This window comes from Cibotium barometz, chromosome 10, assembly GCF_041138505.1.
Source record: "Cibotium barometz isolate CiBa-2024 chromosome 10, ASM4113850v1, whole genome shotgun sequence".
Classification (NCBI taxonomy): Eukaryota; Viridiplantae; Streptophyta; class Polypodiopsida; order Cyatheales; family Cibotiaceae; genus Cibotium; species Cibotium barometz.
Window position 1 is genome coordinate 11,678,216 of NC_141055.1, and position 12,254 is coordinate 11,690,469.

A 12,254-nucleotide genomic window follows, 5' to 3' on the forward strand; every position below is an offset into this window, starting at 1 on the left:
TGAGCAATATTAAAAATATGACATATGTAAGGAAGGGGAATTCTTTAAAGGAGGTGCATATTTCACATAAGATGAAGAGTTGAAAATGTACAAGGATTATTAGTAAAAAAACTATGAGCAATATTAAAATGATTCCATTATGACACATATGTAAGGAAGAGGAGTTCTTTAAAGGAGGTGCATATTTCACATGCTTGAATGAGTTTTAAACTCATAAAAATTGAGATATTTCATCTCTCCTCTCTCCTCATTCAAGTCTAGTTCCAAAAAGTTAGCTTAACTAACCTAAAAATGGTCAAATATTGACCAAACTGATTTAGAAAATTCTAGAATCAGTTTGTTTGGTTAGGAGCTCAATTTTTCCTATAAATAGAAGCCTCCCCCTTGTTGAAAAATATATAGTGTTTATGCATCGTTACTCTACTCCACCTAAGCCAAGAACTGTGAATTCATTTAATAATTCACTAGTTTTTGGAGCTTCCCTCTTTCTTCAATCCCAATTAGTGGCTCCATCAACATACTTAACCAATTGATTGGTTGGGGGCCTCTACCGTGAACAAAGAATCAAGCAAGTTGTAAGGTAATTAGTGAATATTGATCTTTCTATAATTTCTCAATGTTTCTCTCTTCTCAACCCCTCTCAAGCTTGAGAAGTTTAATTGGTATGGTTTTTTTTTAATGCTATTGAAGTTTGAATAGTAGTGAAGAGTTACATAATGCTATTGAAGTTAATTTTCATTTATGTTTAAATTCTAATGATTTTTATGTAAATTCTCTCTCTCACTCAAGAAATGGTCATACTCATGAACCGTTCTCAATCCAAATCAAGCTTTTCATAAAGCTTTTCCTTAACCCAAGATTAAGCTATGCTTGAGGCCAAACTAATGGCTTTTTTCTATGCTTTTAGTTTATGTATATTAATGATTCAATCCATTATGGATTGATAATCCAATTAGAGATTATTTTAATTATTTTCTTAATGATAAGCATTATCCCTTAGAAAAATTGAGATTTATCAGTCATAGCAGCGGAGCTATGGTAAAATTTTTATAAAAATTATGCATAAAATAATTTCATTCAAAGCATAAAAAGAGGACTTCCTACCATATTCTAGGAATTATCATCCTAGATTAATTGAAAGAATTTCATTATAATCATGGAGAAATTAAATTTTAATATCATGCATAAAGGATAAGTTTTTATATCAAAAGTGTTATTTTACCATTTTTATTTCATGCATAGAAGTATGCATAATGGATAAATTTTTATATCAAAAGTGTTATTTTTACCATTTTTATTTCATGCATAGAAGTATGCATAATGGATAAATTTTTATATCAAAAGTGTTATTTTTATCATTTTTAATTTTCATGCATAGAAGTATGTATAAAGGAAAATTTTTATATCAAAAGTGTTACTTTTATCATTTTTAATTTTCATGCATAGAAGTATGCATAAAGGAAAAATTTTTATATCAAAAGTGTTACTTTTATCATTTTTAATTTTCATGCATAGAAGTATGCATAAAAGTTGATTATTTTATTATAAAAGTGTGACTTTTATCATAATTGAATTACATGCATAGAGGTATGCATAAAAGTTGATTATTTTATTGTAAGAGTGTTACTTTTATCATATTGGATTTCATGCATATAGGTATGCATAAAAGACATTCTTTTTATACTAAAAGTGTGATTTTCCTCATAAATGGATTTTATGCATAAATTACATGCATAAAGAAATTCTTTTATTCTAAAAGTGTAATTCCTACCAAATTGAATTTATGCATAGGAAGATGCATAAAAGATTGAATTTTAATTCAAAAGTATCATTTTCATTTAAAATGAATTTATGCATAGGATGATGCAAAAAAAGATTGATTTTTACTTCGAAAGTATTAATCTCCTTAAATGGAATTTATGCATAAATAAATGTGTAAAGAAATCTTATATCAAATATAAGAGTTCTCTTGTATTCTATAAATAGATATGAGATGTGATAGGATGTGATAAGAGGTGTATAAGATGTGATAAGAGGTAATAAGATGAATTAAGATGTGATAAGATGTGTATGAGATGAGGTAAGAAGTGTATGTGATAGGATAAGATGTATATGGGTTGTGATGATAGGGCAAGAATGGATATGTAGATGTAGATGTGGATATATAGATGTGAATGGAAATGTGGATGTGGATGTATGTGAATGTGGATATAGATGTGGATGTGGATGTATGTGAATGTGGATGTAGATGTGGATGTATAGATGTGAATGAAAATGTGGATGTGGATGTATGTGAATGTGGATGTAGATGTGGATGTATAGATGTGAATGTGGAAAGTGGATGTGGATGTATGTATGTATGTGGATGTGGATGTGGATGTATGTATGTATGTGGATGTAGATGTGGATGTATAGATGTGAATGTGGAAATGTGGATGTGGATGTATGTGAATGTGGATGTAGATGTGGATGTGGATGTAAGTGAATGTGGATGTAGATGTGGATGTATAGATGTGAATGTGGAATGTGGATGTGGATGTATGTATGTATGTGGAGATGTGGATGTATAGATGTGAATGAGAATGTGGATGTGGATGTATGTATGTATATGGATGTGGATGTGGATGTGGATGTATGAATGAGGACGTGATAGTGGATGTATGCATGTGGATGTGGATTTATGGATGTGGATATGGATGTGTATGTATGAATGTGGATATGGGATGTGGATGTATAAATGAGGATGTGAAAATGGAGGTAAGCATGTAGATGTGAATGTGGATGTGGATGTGGATGTATGGATGTGGATATGGATGTGAATATATGATATGTGATGTGAAGGAATCTGAAGTGAAGAGATGAAAAATGATGTGATTGGATGAGTACACATATAAATGGAATGTGTAATAAGTAATGTGGATTAATGAGGGATAATGTGGAAAAATGAGAGTTAATATAGAAATTGTATTTGTAAACTGTTTGTAAATGGCTGTTTGTAAATGGCTGTTTTATGTCAAGAATGCTGGGGAAGCATTTTGACCGTCTTGTGTTTAAGGTCGTGGAGACCTAACTGATAAAGTTGCAACTGCTAGACGGAGAGTCAATGGAGGACGTCTCGCGTAGCAAGGTCGACCGAGGTCTTGACCAGCCTCGGTTCGATTTAAATGGTGAGCTTCCGGTACGGTGGATGAGGGACCAAGGAAGCGGCCTATGAGTGAAGCGCTAGGTCACCTGCGAAGGATCCTAGAGGGTGCTGACCATACGGTGCTCGGGCTCTGGGTCACCCAGGATACCCACGCGTGCGTCGAGGAAGATATTGGAACAAGGAGTAAGAGTTGTTTTGTGAATCCGGGCATGGATCTAGTTGATTGACCTTGCTGGTCTTCAATGGATGAGTCCATGGCTCTTTATATGGATCTGTTGGTTGATCTTGCTGATCTTCAACGAGAGTCCATCTTGATTTTTATAAGTGATTATATTGCCGAGTATTATGGGCTAGGAACTATTGAAAAGGCCCCTGTGTGGACAGGTGGTGAGCGTTCTAGTTGCCAATGATGCCATAGATACTCTGATGACGGAATGATGGGAAATTATGAATCAACCAGATAAATTGGAAGATTGTGATCAGTGGTACTATGGTTTCATTAAAGGATTGTTTTAAAGTTAGCTGAAGCTAAGAAAAAGGCAATTTCATATTGGGTGTGTAAGTGGTGTGGCTAGTTTTATGTTTGCATGAACTTCCGGCTAGGGGGCCTTGGAACTCTTTTCCTTGGTACCCGGGACAAAACCTAACCAAATTTCAAATTGGATCCCATCACTACAGTGGTTGGGCGGTTGGCTAACCCATGGGACTGGATGGGGTTAGGCTGGACTGATGGATCCGTAAATCGAGATTTAATTTCTATTATTACGATAGATGAAGTAAATCCCAGATAGAAATTGTTCTATGGATAGGAATCAACGGCTGTGCCTCTTGATGGGGAAAAAAGCGTTGATCCCAATGATCCAAGTGCAAGTTTCTTCCTTGATTTGACCAAGTACCGTTAAAGGTGCAGTCAGATCAGTTGATCCGTAATGATCTTGACTACGTTAGAGTAAAGAGTTATCCTGGTGGAATCGCCCATGCTTTCCGGGTAAAGGAAGTTTTTCCGGTTTCGGTTTTGGACAAACCGACGGATTAGTCTCTTGTCCGGATATCCATGGGCGAGGCCCCGAGTGTGGACCCCTGTCCCGCACGAGAAGTGCTACTTCCGCTGCCAGTATCCTGAATCCGTTGCTCGGTGGGAACAGGGATCTCACAGAAAGGAAGAAAGAAAGATATATTAACATCTACGAGAGGCCAAAGTTGGCCTATGAGACAAAAAATAATACAACTGTGTTCTTCCGGTCATCGGAAGAAAAGAAAGAAAAGAAAAAGTGTGCATGTGTCTGGATACAACTGTGAATCATCATGGATCAGTGGAGCCCATATACAAACAATATAAAGGGGGGTGGGGATGTGGATGGAGTGCTAAGGCAAGATGCATCTCTATATGCTGAAGGGGTAGTACAAGCATGCTATGCAGATCTATGTCTAACTCCATCCACCCAGTGCCATAAGAGGGATATAAGATATCATACATCGTCGATGCTGAGGCTGTGGGGGGGGGGAGAGAGAGAGAGAGAGAGAGAGAGAGAGAGAGAGAGAGAGACTTGCATACATTTGAAATATTAAAGCTTTATAATTTTTAACACAATGGTTAAACCCTCTTATGCAAGTATACTTTTTTTATTATTTTGAATTTGATAAATTTACATAAATTAATATATCAAACACCAACTTATTTTATTCTTTCTCTCTGCCATCCCCAACCAAGGTTGCCCCTTTCCATTTTTCCAAAGTGGACCTCTAGATCTTGGCTTCTATTATTGCCTCCCTTATGACCTCTTCTCTAGCCTTGCAAGCTTGTAGGGTAGTTGTCTTGTGTGTGAGAAGATTCAATTCGCTACTACAGGTAGCCCTCATGTGAGTGAGCTAGACAAAATCATCAATATACATTTTCTTGGGCTCACCTACTCTCCTTCATTTGATTGGACAAATGTTGTCGAAAATTCTAAACTACCCCCAAGGATTTTCACCTTTGGTGGTAGCCAGGGCAAGTTCATCATAGTTTACATAGCTTCTCTAGAGGCTCTCCAAGTGGGCCTGTTTTGATAGCGACTCCTTGGCTATTGTTTCATGTGTGTAAGCACATGGGGCACCTTACTCATGTCTGCTTGCACCACCAAGATCCCCCAATGAGGGCAGAGAATGTAAGAGCTCAACACCACCCACTTTTGGGAGATGGGGACCGATATCTCATTGATATTGTCACTTACTTTTTGCCCAGGGGGCTCATGCCTCTCCAGAAGTAGAGCACGAAGCTCTTGACTCTTTGAGCCTAGGGGTGGTCTTGTTCGTGTTCAACCACACTTTTTGTTCATGTGATTTTTGTCCAGAGGAACTAGGGAGTATCAGTGCGTAAGTGTAACATACCCATCTTCACTAATAAAGAAATGTCCATGTAATAGATGAATTTATGAGTTTTTATGGTATAAAAATCAATGATTTTATTAAATGAGCCATTTCTACTTACCAAATTTAATATATACATGATTTTACCCTAATATAAGATTTTACAGCATCCAAAACGAACACCCGATCAAGCTTTATATGCAAATTTTGTTTATTTTTAGTTAACACGAGTTTGGTACCAAAACAAGACACTTGAGTGTCGTTTTTTGGGGGTTACAAAAAAAAAAATCAAACTCCTAATGTAGGCTTTAAAAACCAAAATGCTTCATTAGGCATGTAGAACATAACCCTATGCTTATGTAAAAAATGCTAAACATATAAAATGCCTTTTTATTTGGAAGTACATATGTCTTGAAAATGAACATTTTTCAGGATTTTTCCAAATATGCAAGCATCATTCTCTCAAAAAAAAATCCAATGATATCAATAGCATTTTTCCCAAGATATTTTGATAGCATACATCAGTCCAAGGAGGTAGAAGTTCACCAAAAAAAATCATTTTCCTTTCCTAGAATTTTTTTCAAAAAAGTTGCATAAAATCAGCAAAAGTAACGCGTATTATCAAAACTCAATCACGCCACTAAAAAATAATGTAGCCCTATCAATGAGAATGTTGATTATTGGTTTTCATGCTTGAGATGAGATAAATAAGCCATAATTTGATGTGTATGACACTAACTTAGCCTCCACTTAAGTAGGTTCTTATCGCCTAGTTCTAAAAAAACTGTAAAAAACAAAAATACAAAATTTGATCATCTTTTATCAAAAACTAATCATAACTATGCTTGCACAAGTAGTCTACACCTATAGTTACAACAAATAATGTACTTACACAGCTTTTCCCTTTGATGAAAATCAAAATTAGGCTCGTAATTAGACATTTTATGTATTAAAAACAGGTTGCGCAAAAGGCCACGTATGAGAAGAGGCCCAAAAAGTGGCTCTAAAGTTTTGGAAAATTCAAAACAAAGTAGTATTTACCCTACATAACATGGGTGCACCTCAAGTTTTACATTATTAGCTTGCATATGGAAGGAGAAAAATTCATGCTCCACCTGTGTAAAAAACGTCATTTCAATATTAGCGAGTCAAAAATTTATCCAATAATTGTCGTTTGATGATTCCAAGATTTAGTTTACATCATGGGCTTTCCATCAAGCCAAGTTCCATGATCAAACTATGTCCCTTCTAAAAGTTATGTCCAAATTACTACAATTTTGAAAACAGCAAAAATCATGCGTTTTATCAGCATGTGTCTAAGAAAATTAAAATATTGCCTTGCAAAGGCTAAGAAAAGTGCAATTTAAAAAATCTCAAGGATTTTTGGGTCTTGAGGAACATCTGTGGATGTTAAGCATTTCAAAACTCTTAATAGATTGCCCACAAAAATTCAAGAAAAATGCTAACTTTTCAGGACACTTTAGTGTCCTTAGGACACTTAAGTGTCCAATTACAGAACTAGTGTTAAAAAGCGACAACCTTTAAACCTTAATAAATGCGCAACCGAGCGTCCGATTGATGAACGATCTGCACCCCAACGACCAAGGGAACATCTTGGACAAAAAAAAAATCACCCCCCCCCCGGGTGGTCCGGCACGCAAATTGAGGCTGACGTCCCAAATTTGGAGACCCTGCCTCAAAAACAAAGGGACCGTACACACTCACCAGGGTGCGTGTACAATGGCCGCACAAGAACCAAAGGTCAGACTGTGTGGTCCACACGCACCGCTATGGACACCTATGCTACCTCTGACTAGATAAGGTACATGCGTACTACTCCTTCCCTGTTAACTGCCACCGTACCTTCCCCCCCCAGAGCCATGTAGGCCACTGATCCATAGCCTTTGCCAGCACACCGTCTTTTCGACCGTGCTTTGCGCAGCACCCAAACCCGTACCCCACAGCTATATAAACCCCTGGGGGGTGCTCCATGGGCAGCACGCATTTTTGTGTAGCCCATACTCTGTCGTGTTGCCATCTGTACCGCCCTCTGTCCCTGTGCAGTGTACTTGCTACAGTGCAGCCACCCCTTGCTACCGCCCCTCTCAACACCCCCTCATCTCTGCCACTTTTCAGATAAGGCAACTTTCCTCTACTCCCCCCTTGTTAAAAGGCAACTTTCCTCTACTCCCCCCTTGTTAGAAGGCAGTGTCCTTAGCTCTTCTCCCCCCCCTCTGAAGAGGCTTACAGCACCACCCTTCTCCCCTTCAATAAAACATTTTTGTTAAAGACAACTCCCAAATTCCCCTCCTCCCCCATTTGCGTGGACTTTAGCAAGAGGTTTTGGCCTTAGAGAGGGTTCATGCGATGTGGTCTTTTGCTCATACGGTGAGCAAACGATCTCAGAATATAGATCTAACTGGAGCATTTTGACCGCGACAGCGAGCCCTACACGGTGACGTCCAAGATGGCCCCATCTCAAAAATGCCAAAATATTACCTCAGGAGGAGCGCGCAATAATGAGATTAGAGAAGATGCTCCTAACCCTTCCGTTTTTACAAGCTCCCTTAAGGTGGCCAGGTTAGCTTGGTTATCTTTTAAAGAAGAGTGTTTTTTCTTTTATATTAATGTTAATAAATGTGTATCTTTTCCTTTTAAAATAATTAAATAAAATTGTATGAAGCTACGATTTGAAGTGATGCTGTATTCAATGAATTGTATTGAAATTGTTATCTTTAAGAGAAAGAGTGCAAGTTTTTCTTGGCTTCGATGCCTCCGTTCCATGCTTGTGTAGCCGGGCGGTGTCGTTAGCAAAGCTTGGGAATGGCCCAAGGTATCCCTCATACCATTGGGAGAATAAGGTTCACCGATTGAGTCAAGAGATTATGATGCTGTCTAGTTCTAAGGGCCCAGGCTAGTGTGGTGAATAAGCCCACCCTAGTGCACAGACATCCCTCTGAGGGGCGGGAGGATCGAGCGATGGAGCCTGATGTTGAAATTACAACAATGTGATGAGCTATGGTGGATCAAATACTAGAATCAACATCATTAACAAAGTGATTAGCAAATAATTAAGATGTAATTAGTGAGTAATTAGTAAATAATTAAGACATAATTAGTGATGAGCTATGGTGGATCAAATACTAGAATCAACATCATTAACAAAGTGATTAGCAAATAATTAAGATGTAATTAGTGAGTAATTAGTAAATAATTAAGATGTAATTAGTGAGTAATTAGCAAATAGCTTAATGTAGGCATGGATAATCAAAAACCAGCAAATTCTCATTAGGCCAATGCCTCAATTTATAGAGTTTACATCCAAGCATCTAATCCCACTGATTTCTCCTTGATTCACTCCACCTCTCCCAGAATATCTCCACCTCTTTTGCTTGATTCTCTCCACCTCTTCACTTCTCCTAGAATATCTCCACAGTTCCTAAATCTTCTCATGCTACCCTTTATTCTCTCCTAGTAGATTCTTCTTACCTTTTCACAAGTTCTCTCACATTTATACATTCTCTTTTACAGCCTCTAACCAAGGGCTTGTTCCCGCACACACCCTATTCACTTGTATGTTTCAACACCTCCCCTCAAGTGAATACTCCTAGAACACCTTGACCCTATACCAAGTTTCCCTCTTACTATAGTCTACAACCAGTGCCTAGCACACCTCCCCTCAAGTTAACTTAGCACACCTGGACCGTGTACCAAGCTTCTCTCTTGCTTGATAGCCCGCGACCAGTGCCTCAAGTCCCTAAACTCATAGTGACACTCTCTCTCTCTATGTGTCCAAGGCTTACTATAAGTGCCCGCAACCTTGACTAAAGTGCTCACACATACATCTACCATGTGGCCTACATCATCGGTGGCTCAGAGGTGGTTTTACTTTGTTGGGGCAGGTTACATTGGGTTGTGGGGTCTCTCTCTCTCTCTCTCTCTCAGAGAGTTTCACATAGCTCCTCACTCTTTGGAGCCTCACATCTTCTCTTTTCTTCAGTCTTCTTGTCGTGTGGCGGCTTCTCTTCATGCGTCCATGTCTTCCTCTTCTTTCAGTCTTCTTGTGGAAGCTTCTCTTCTCATGTCCATGTCTTCCTTCAATGCTTCCTTTAGATCTTCTTGGTGTGGATCTTCCTCTTGGGGAAAGAGATGTTCTTCTTCTTTCATGGCTAGGGCCATGAGCTTGGCCGTCACTCAGGTCTTCTTGCTCCATGTGAGCAACATGTTTAAATGTTTTGCTGACAGTTACTTTGGGTTTTTTATGTTTATCTTGTGTCATTATGCAATGCAAACCCCAATCTATGCGGGAGGTCTTACCTCTTGCCTTATTCTGGACAAGGGCAGTGTCTGATCCCATATTTAGATTGATGTAATGTGCCCACATAATGCATATAGCATTCATTCCTATGCACATTCCCAAATGCAACTCTGGCTATGAATAATCTTGAATTTGAGTGAGATTTATAGGCATTAACCAAGGGTTAAATGCAAAATGATGATTACCATAAATTTATCATCAGCACAATTTTACCAGAAATTACATTAAATCAAGGGTAACCAATTTGTACGGAATGGTTGGAGTATCAAACCAACTCTGAATTGCAATCTGAAGTTATAGGGATCTGTATCAAATACCTAATGGTTAATTTGAACCCTCAATTGTACCAAAATATAGTGATTAGTAGCACTGATTAATCACTGATTAGCAAATTAATCCTTTGTTTTGTGTGCAAAAAACAGAGTATGCGGGGAGTCCAGATCTGGTGCCTTAGACTTCAAATGAGCTCAAATGCTTTCCAAGACATCAATAGCAATGAGTCTAGTAGAGGATTAAGCTAATAAACACAAGATTTGACCAAATATTGAATGCTTAATCTCTGTTTTACCAAAGTCATCCTGTAGATTTGATGAAGAGCTTGGATCTCACTGTAGACTTGATCAAATTGAATTCTGACTTCACCAGCTTGTAGAGCATGCTTGAAAACACTTGGGGCTAAGAGGAATTAGACCCATTTGTGGAAGTGAAGATCTCAAATTTTCTCCCAGAAATAAGTGCTTGGTAAATTTGTTGTGCTGATTTGATGAGCTTGAGTAGCAATGAGTTGGTTGGTTGTGGCTAGAAGGGTTTGGCCTAATGTGATGTGTGTAAGGAGCTAGAGCTCCTCCACGAGGTGGGGGTACAAAGGTGAGTTGAAAAATAACTAAAAATTTGATTAATTTTTAATTATCTACTAATCCTAATTAATTAGATAATAGGCTCATAAACCTAATGGATTCTAGGTATGGCTCTGATACCATGTTGAAATTACAGCAATGTGATGAGCTATGGTGGATCAAATACTAGAATCAATATCATTAATAAAGTGATTAGTAAATAATTAAGATGTAATTAGTGAGTAATTAGTTAGTGAGTAATTAGCAAATAGCTTAATGTAGGCATGGATAATCAAAAACCAGCAAATTCTCATTAGGCCAATGCCTCAATTTATAGAGTTTACATCCAAGCATCTAATCCCACTGATTTCTCCTTGATTCACTCCACCTCTTTTGCTTGATTCTCTCCACCTCTCCCAGAATATCTCCACCTCTTTTGCTTGATTCTCTCCACCTCTTCACTTTTCCCAAAATATCTCCTAGAATATCTCCACAATTCCTAAATCTTCTCATGCTACCCTTTATTCTCTCCCAGTAGATTCTTCTTACCTTTTCACAAGTTCTCTCACATTTACACATTCTCTTTTACAGCCTCTAACCAAGGGCTTGTTCCCGCACACACCCTATTCACTTGTATATTTCAACAGCAGCTGAGAGGGTGACAGGCCGGCTTGAGTCCTCAGAAACAGCGGTCGTCGACGATGAGGTGTATGGTCCCATAGGGTTTTGCCCAGCATGTAGAGGCTGGAAGGCCGAATTCTAGATCATCGACAGTATAAAGGAAAAGAATAAGAGAGCCGGTTTGGCTTGTATGGAATTGATTCATGTATAAACTTTTTTTATAAATCTTGTCTTTGGCATTATTGTACTATGGAAAAAGGCCGAATTCTAGATCATCGGCAGTATAAAGGAAAAGAATAAGAGAGCCGGTTTGGCTTGTATGGAATTGATTCATGTATAAACTTTTTTTATAAACCTTGTCTTTGGCATTATTGTACTATGGAAAAAGGCTGTTTTAATAAACCTTGTGAAAAAGGCCTTAATTAAGAAACATGTTTATTTATGTCAAACAGTGTGGTAGAATTAATTAGAAAACAAAATTGACGCGTGAGTAGGATGGAAAGTGGGAGGATGAAATGCCCCGATTATGGCACCATCCTACAGATGGGTGGACCCGATTAGTCGGGTAGCTTTCCAATAGATTAAGTGAAATCCCTACACTAGATAAACAGGTTCTCGAGCAATTCAATTCTAGAAGACTAGGCCAGTGGTGGCTGTGCCTTACGTGGATCAGGAAAAAAGCGTTGTCTCTAGGAATCAAGACTAGTAGTTGCCCAAATTATGATCAATTACCCTATGGGTGATTTGATTTTTAGAAGATCATGCTCTCCCTGCGGGATAGGACTAGGTCTTACCTATGAATCGTATCCTTGAATCTCTGCATGGTCAAGGAAATTTTCTCCAAGTTAAGACTTAGTGGACTATCTTAAGTGTTTCCCCTATTTTGGAAGGGCAAAACCTTACAATTGGTATCAGAGCTGATCTTAGCTCCTAGGACTTGCCATTTAAGGACTGTTTTGCAATGTATGTTTTACCTAACATAATG